This window comes from Amaranthus tricolor, chromosome 6, assembly GCF_026212465.1.
Source record: "Amaranthus tricolor cultivar Red isolate AtriRed21 chromosome 6, ASM2621246v1, whole genome shotgun sequence".
Lineage (NCBI taxonomy): Eukaryota > Viridiplantae > Streptophyta > Magnoliopsida > Caryophyllales > Amaranthaceae > Amaranthus > Amaranthus tricolor.
Genome location: NC_080052.1, coordinates 23,439,068 through 23,448,155, shown reverse-complemented (window position 1 = coordinate 23,448,155; position 9,088 = coordinate 23,439,068). Strand labels below are relative to the sequence as shown.

Below are 9,088 nucleotides of genomic sequence, written 5' to 3'. Positions count from 1 at the left end.
TTTTACAGATTTCAATATGTTTTTCAAATCATTTTCAAATTAGTAATTATTATTATTATTGTATTATATTGTGTTGCATTTGTTTGGAATTAGACTTTTCATATTTGTCTTTGACAATAGACATCTATTTTACTTTCTTTTCTTCCATTAATATCCTGATTAGACAAAGCTTCATGGCTCTATCTTTAATTTAGCATTTTCTGAGTTGTTTTTCTCATTATGTTGATTTGTTGCATCTTTTACATGTTATGTTACTATATCTTTGAACAAGGTTACTATATGATTTTGTTGTGATACTGTGTACAAGACAATGATTAAGATATTTTGCTTATGAATAACTGTGAAAAAAATTAAAAAACTTTAATCATATTAAAAGTTACTATGTCAAAGGATACTATAAATATGCTTAGTTACTGTGTTGTAGTTTTAAACTTTTTGTCAATTTGATTATGAATTTGTTCTAGTCTTGATTAAAATTTGTGTTTATGATTTTTATTTGGGGAATATTGATGATATTTTGGAGATTAAACTGGAGCAAAATTTCTGTGTTCTATGTTCTGGGGTAATAAAAAAGCCAAATTTATAATTTGATTATGATTTAATGTGAAAAAGTTGATTTATGTAAGAAGATCAGATGCTGAAGATGAAGAGATTGTTAAGATGACTATTTATTTACTAGTATGCTCTTGTAAAAGTTTTAAACATACTATTCCGTTGTTAAGATTATTTATAGTTATTGTCTTCTACTCCCTCCAATAACTATATTTTGACATGACTATATTTTGACGTCTAGATTAAGAATAAAATATAAATTAAGAGTGATCGATGAATAGTGACAACTCAAATGAATCGGGGGGAGTATTTTGTAATTGTGAAAAACTTTGCTGAATTAATGATATACGATGTTCTTAGATGATCTTGTAAAAGTTAATGACATACTATATTCTTAGAAAATAATACTATGTTATGATTAAATGTTACTATGTTCATTTTAAAAGTTACTATTTTCTGTATAAGATTATAAATTATTGCATATATCATGCTCTTATAACATGATACTATGTTATGATTAACCTATAAATATGTATACATATTGCCTCCTAATTACTATGTACTTTAACATAGTTCTAACACCCCGTAATTTATTACGTCTTGTAATTTTTTAAATAATTTGAAAAAAATAATCTAATATATTTATTGTCGACTAATTGAATTAGCCTTTAAATATATATATATATATTTTTTTATTTCTTTTATTTAAGTAGTCAAGGATTATTATTATTATAACTTTAATTATTAATATTATTATTAAAATAAATCAAAGTTAGTATGCCCTACAAGTAGTATGAGTGGGGTTTTTAAATTTAAAAGCAAACACTCCACTTTTTTTTTTTCTCATCTTCCATAACCGCTCTTTACTCTTCCCCTTCCTCCATCTCCCTCCCTCACAACACCAAACCACCACCACCACCACAACCAGTGGTTGCCGCCACCAGCACTATCAGCAGCCGTGCGCCGCCAGCAGCCATCACCGGCCGGTGGCTGTCCCCCACGCACCCCTTCTCTCTCCTCCATTTAGTGAGCTTTTTCATCCTTATTTTAAATTAGTGCTTTTAAGCATTAAAGTTTTGGATATATTCATGTATCTTAGTTTAAATTAGTTTATATCTTGATATAATTTGTAATTGATAAGTGTTAGAGGTGAGATTTGAAAATGAATAAGTTAGTGCGTTGGGGATGAAATTGAAGATAATATGTAGTATTTTTATGTATTTTGGTGATTTTGTGATATTGGGACAAATTTATAAAAGCTTTTGATAAGTATTATTTTTTATTAATAATAGTGGTTTTGATGATTAAAAATAGTTATAATTTTTGATTACTTTTAATAGTTAAATATAAATTAATTACGCTAATGATGGTAAATGTGAGTATTGTTGATTTTGTGGTGATAAAAAGTACTAACAAAAAGTTATTGTATAAAATTTCTAATAAAGAATTATTGAATCATGTGTCGCTAGCGATGACTAAGTGTTGTCATTGTTAATTATGGGTACATGGTTGATGTTTAATTGTTGTGGTTAGTATTAAATTGTTGCCAAATTAATTCCTTAATATGGTTATGAGATGCATAGCCTACTAATTGATTTGTTCTTATGCTTTGTCACCTCAAACCTTGAGGAATGGAACAAATTTGATTGAAAATCATTATCATTATGCATTGAAATTCAGTGTAATACACTACATTATACTATTTAAGGCCATAGTCTTGTTTTATTGCAAAAGTGTATAAATTGAATCTTTTCCCTTTGAACATGCCTTGTTTTAGAATTTAATGGAAACTAATGTTATAGTTAGATTGATTGATGGCATTGTTTGTGAGTAAACATGTTGTGTGTATGATTAGATTGCATATTCATATGAGTTGTGGCTTGTAAGGATCGAAATAGGGTACTTCGTAGAGCAAGTAGCTCCTAAATGAAGTCAAGTAGACTTACTAGTCTTACTTTAAACGTGTATAGATGCTCAATTCATAAGAGGGGCGTAAGAAACTCTTTCGGAGTGATTTTTGCGACCTGTTATCTTGCAGTTGCAGGTAAGTACACGCAGTAGCTAACTCTTTTACATGCATCTTGAATATGTATTCTTTGCGTAACAATTAGGGCTGCACACGGTCCGGTCTGGTCTGGTTTGACAGAATAATCAGACCAGATCAGAAATTCCGGTCTGGAAATTTTTCAGACCAGACCAAATCAGTCAAAAGACTAGACCGGACCAGACCAGACCGTTCTAGAACGGTCTGGTCTGGTCTGGTCTACGGTTTTATTTTTTTTTTTTTTGTATTTTTTTAATTGAGTGAGGATAGTTTCTTGCATTTTAACATTCAGAATTTCAACAACATTCAGAATTCAACAACATATCAACAACATTCAACATTCAACATAATTAACAATTTAACATTCAGAATTTCATTCAACATTCAGAATTCCAATCAAACCCTAAAACTGATAAATTCCAACAAATTCCAATCAAACAATTTAACATTACGAGATTCATTCAACATTCAACTGAAAATTAAGCAATTACAAATGTTTTTTTAAGAGATTCATTCAACATTACGAGATTCATTCACCAGATACTTGGCATTTTGAGCAGTAAAACAGAAGGCTTTCCCCATTGCTTTCCCAGTAAAACAATCGGTTAAAGAGGGTGAAAATTGCAGAATTGGTTTTAAGGGTTTTGATATTTGGGCTTTATGTTCTTGCTGCTTCTCTTATTGGGTTTGAATCTGAAGTTAAGGTCATCTTCTCCATCACAAAAAAGACTAAGTTCACTGATATGAAAGATTCTACACTTGAAAAATCAAAACAGAAGGCTAAATTTTCCAGTAAAACAGAAGGCTTGAAAAAACCCTAAAAAATCAAAAAATCAAGCAATATACTTACATTACGAGATTCTACACTTGATTCCGTGGTGAATGCTGAGATTCTAGACTCTAAGAAGCACAGAAGCACTGTTGATACTCGATTGTCGATGGGTTGAAGGCGAGGAGGCAGGCGATTATCAGAGAAGCCAGGAGCACAGAAGCCTCGAAGAAGGAATGAGAGAGAAGGCGAGGAAGTCTGAAATGGAGATGGAGATTGGAATTTGGAGTGGAGGCAGCCAGTTCAGATTAGGAATTCATGAAATGAGTACTGAGTAGTTGCCCTTGCCCAACCCTAATGCCTAATCCCCTAAAATTTGATTTTAAAACGATTTTACGGTCCGGTTTGATTTTAAAATTTTAAAACCGGGACCGGACCGTAAACCGTTTAAAAAAAAAAAAAAACCAGACCAAACCATTTAGACCGTAGACCAAACCAAATATTTAAATTACGGTTTGGTCCGGTTTGGTCTACGGTTTAGACCAAACCATGTTCAGCCCTAGTAACAATATTATATGAGTTATGTTGACTATGATTTGCTATTAAACATTATTAAATTATTGTTTCAAGTGTGGATCAGTTTGTAGAGATGGTAGAGAATGGGTTTCGATGTCGCGAGAGTGAAATGTTGGATTATATGAGATGGAATGGGAATGATTCCTTATTGATAAGTTTTGAATTATGTTTTATGAATGGGAATGAGTTCCTTATTGATGAGATATTAAGTTGGTTGTTTATTGTGACTCCACTGGATTGATACCCTAGTTGGAGGCATGGATCATCTGTATATGGTCATGGTACGGGAGTATGATCATACTTTGCCATTGGGCGCCGGCATGGCCGCCACCGTCCTTAGTTGAGGTGTTGCCATGTGAGTCTTGCAAACCCCAATATGGTACCCTCTTGTCACATAAGAGAATATATGAAATCAAAGAAGAGAAGGAAAATGGTGAAGCATTGAGAAGTACATCGAAATGAGATATAGTTGGAGTTGATGCTTACATAGTGGAATGCCTACTTTTTCTTGTTATGTGGATATTGATTGTTGTTCATATATATAACATGTTGTTAGTTACTGGCGTGTACTGTTTGTTTTCATTGTTGATGGTTCGTCTTTGATGGCCCTACTATGACGCGTTGGTCTATGATCTTACGTTGAGCAACGGGGACATCATATATAGACATTACATGTGATGGAACTTCTATGCATTGCATACGGGGGGAATGAGTGAGAACCTTAAAGCGTGCAATATTATATTTTTGTTTTTGACGCTACATGTAGTTTCTTTGCATTTAAATTATTTATGTTTTTGGCTTGAGGCACATGTCCTCCTTTTTGTATAAGTTATCTCCGTTGCGTTGTTTTTGTGGTTTGTATGATTTAAATAGTTATCGTTTTTTTTTTCTTTCTTCAAACTCAAGCGTTTACTTTGAAACCACGATCCATGTTTAGCATGTCGACAGAGGATTAGGTGATGAAAATTCCGCTGTGATTTTTGTTACAAGGTTGTTGATGCCTCTTCTTTATTATGTTTTATTGCTTTTTTATTTCTTTTGGTGCGTTCAATTTCAGGGCAGATGCTGTCGGAATTTCCGCACGATTTTGTATGGAAGTTTTTCTATAATCCCTTTAATTTAATCAATCAAACTTAACCCCTTTTCTTAATTTTATTTTCTATATTTTATTTTTTTTATGTAACACCCGAATTTCCTTTGTTCCATTGCGGTTTTGGTTTCGTTTAGAGGGTCGGAAATTTATGGGTGTTACAAAAGTAAAAAAAAGGTGAAATTCTTCTCAAAAACAAGACTTAAAAACCTTGATAATTTAAGAAAAAACAATGAAATGATCACTATGCTTAGGATAAAGATGACAATGTTGGTAACTAAAATTAGTATGTACTAAACTAAGTCGAGCAAAAAGTTGCCTGAAGAAACCATTCGATCACTTGGTTCTCTATCAATATGTTCTTGATAAAGACATCATTTACAAAACTAAAGTAATTATACTAATCACATTAGCTAGTAATATTTTTCCTTCTCATTGAAACTAGTAGACAAAAACAAAACAAGTTTAGCTTTCTACAACTAAAAACTTTTCCAATTGGCGAATCTTTTTCCTTCTAATTGAAACGTGTTTAGCAATAGAGTGTCTTTTCTCCTTGAAATTGGACATATCATCTAAAACTTGAGATCTTTGCTTGTTGAAATCAGATAACAATAAAGAACTTGCAATCTTAGCTCTCGCAACATGCCTCAATGGAGCCTGCATAAGAAATTATCCAATTCATTTAATTAGAGTTTCCTTTAATATACATTTAAAAATAATAAATAGAAGAAAATCGTAATTGCATTCAACATTGGACATTGGAAATCATTTGTTTCTTCAAAAAAAAACCATGTCTTACTCTCCACTATCCAAAACACACCCCAAAATAATCAGAGAAATTGATTGTAACAAACTCAAAATTCTTAATCATAATCTTCCGATAAATTATTTCGAATTTTCAATTCAAATCTCTAATCCTTTGGTTATCTATTTCAAAATATCTTTAATTCCTAAACCTTTTCCAATTTTGTAATTTCTTTCAAATATTAAACTTGAAAAAATATTATTTTGTTTAAAATCTTTTTATAAGCACTAAAATATTAATTTATTATTTTATAGTACGAAAAGTAAAATTTTATTATTACATTCACGGTTTTATAAAACGTTACGTTTTAACTTTCTTCCTTAAAATTTTATTATTATTTTAACCTTATAACGTTGATTTAATTATTTTATATATAAAAATAAGTCGTACTTTTATTATTAACTTTAAGTATAGTTTAAGCAAAATTTTCTAAGTAAACTACATATTTTCATTATCAAATTTACCAATTATTTTAAATTATATTTACTTGTACATACTACAAAAAAATTTGATGAACCAAAATCCTTTCTTTAGTAACCCATAATGTTCATCACTTACATAAGTTATCATGATTTCCTTACACAAGCTAACCTTCTTCTACACTCCAAACTCATACATATACATTACACACTCTAACTCTTACACATTCACTTAGATACTCTAACTCTTACCTATTCACTTACACACTCTAAATCACTTACACAAGTTAACCTTCTTCTATACTCCTAAAATACTTTTTCATACAATCTAATGAACTACAAAGTTGCCCAAACCCATTATAAATACCCCCTTAGTCATGAGATCACTTACACCACCATCATCAAATCTTTCTAACATTCTTTCTTATATTTTCACTTCATTTAAATCTTACTACCTTAATACCTTTATTATTAGTTGAAGAAATTCAAGAAGATGGAGCTTAGAACACTCTTTATTTGGCTAAATCATCATCATTATTGGAGCATTATTGGGTTACTACTTTGGATACTTAATGTATTATTATTTTTGGAGTTTGGATTTAATTATTTTGGGAGCTTAGAAGATCATCATTATTTTGGGAGTTTGGATTAATTATCTTTGAAGCATTATTATCTATCTTGGAGGGTCTTATTTCTTATTATTTTCCTAAATAGTACTTAGTACTTAGTACTAATCCTTGGTGTTAGTATGGTATAACTTCTTACCCTACTCTTTTTGTGAAATTTTACATTATATTTCCTTTATAATGTGCAAAGTATGAAATATGTTGATATGTTTTAGTAGGAAGTTAGTTTAATGAAATTATGATCAAGATTATTAAGTATGTGTATGCTAAAAGTATTTTTAGTATGTTAATTTAATAATCTTTGAACAAATTTAGGAAGTTGGGTGCAAAGTTATATTCTAGTGATATTAAGTATGATTTATGTTATAAACTAGTGCTAGTATGTTTATGAGTTAAGTGTTACATTAGTAATGTTATTATTTTTTTTATGTTAGAATTTTTATTAATATGTTTATGCTAGCCTTCAAACTAGTTTATAAGGTAGTAAGTTATTTTATGAACGTATTTTACTAAGTATGATTATATTAAGAATATTGTTATTATACTTTATTTTGAGATTTATGTTATTATACTTTATTTTGAGATTTAAGTTTATCCTTAAAGTTATAGTAAATTTCTATGCTATTGCGTAAAGTTTTTATTTTTGTAAGCGGTTATGTTAATTATTTAAATTTAGGATTTAGTATGATAAATTAAATTAAGTCGTTCTTTTTATATGAAAAGGGCCCAAAACACTCAGGCCATTCGACCACTATCATATAATAAAAAAAAGAGTTTGATTTACTATTTTAAATTATTACAACTATTTTTGTAATAATAATAAGATAAAAATTTAAAAAGATATTTTTGAGAAATTTTTATAAGTTATTAAATATTGAAGTGTTTTTCTTGAATACATGAGATTTCATAATAAAAGTAACTTTAAATCACTATTTAGTACAAAATATTTTATTTGCTAACTATTTGACCAAAATTTATGTAAAATGATGTAAAAGTATTTTTAGTAAACTTGTCGCTCAAACTGTGTGATATATTGATTTTGTGAAATTACAAGTTTTACTTGTTTTATAATTAGAAATATTGACTTTTGTGAAAATTATAAGTTTGACTTGTTTTTTAAACTAGAAATATTGATTTTTGTGAAATTATAAGTTTTATTTGTTTTATAACTAGAATCTTGATTTTTGCAAACATAATAAGTTTACTTATTTTTCTAAACTTGAAATATTGATTTTTGGTGAACTTGTAGAATTTTGAAAACTTATCCAAATGATGCAATTTTAACTTGAATCTTAATTAGAATATTTGATTTTTTTAAAGAGAATAAAGTTTTATTTATTGTAAAGTTGAAAATGTTGATTTTGGGAACTTATTTAAAGAGAGATAGATTTTAGTAGCTACTTGTGGAAAAAATATTAATTTGGAGACTATTAATAGAATATTAAGTTATTAGTGTGAATTTAGCGAACTATTAAAAATAAAGTTATAAATAAAATTTAATGTATAAAAATTTAATAATGAATGTGTAAAGACATAAAGGTTAATTTTACGTTAAGATTTAGAATTATATTAAATAAAAAGGTTATCAACTAAGTTGATCAAAGTCAAAGTCAATGTCAAATTGTAGTAATAAAAATGTGATGTACTTGTGTGAATGAATATTGATTGAATGACCCTGATAGTAAGGTAATGTCGAACCATGGACCGGCATGTAAAATCCCGGCGCCCGTGTTGGCCGGCACGTAAAATGCGGTGTAAGACAGGGGTTTAGCTACCTATCCTGTAGAGCTCGAGCATAAATTGTATTGGAGGGGTGACGACTCCCACCACAGTTAGGGTTTAGGACTGCGATCCTCACCTAACCAGACCCTTACATATATTAGGTGTCATATTGATGTGCTTGTTGATCAGTGATAAACTTGATTAGAGTTGATGTTATGATGCATGGTACGGTTATGAGTATTAACCAAATGAACTTACTTAAGTGTTAAGATTTATCGAATTGTATAAGTGGCGGTAATATACTTCTGTCAGGATTGAGAATGGTATCTCAATGACTTAAAAGTATGGAACTAAAAAAGAATATGGTAAAAGTATACGGTGATGTTAATTAATTATAAATTCCTACTTAAATTATTATTTTGTAAATGTAGCGCATAATTTTCGTATTTTGAGCTGGATAGGAAGTTATGCTCGGCGTTAAGCGC

The 9,088-nt window shown here is 29.6% G+C and overlaps 1 long non-coding RNA gene across 1 annotated transcript; it reads left to right on the top strand.

The window, feature by feature from the left end:
- Positions 1 to 1,379: 1,379 nt before the first annotated feature.
- On the top strand, positions 1,380 to 3,433 carry LOC130814869 (uncharacterized). The gene is made up of 2 exons (XR_009042508.1): positions 1,380 to 1,578; positions 2,523 to 3,433. It is a non-coding gene; the product is annotated as an uncharacterized LOC130814869 (long non-coding RNA).
- Positions 3,434 to 9,088: the final 5,655 nt, after the last annotated feature.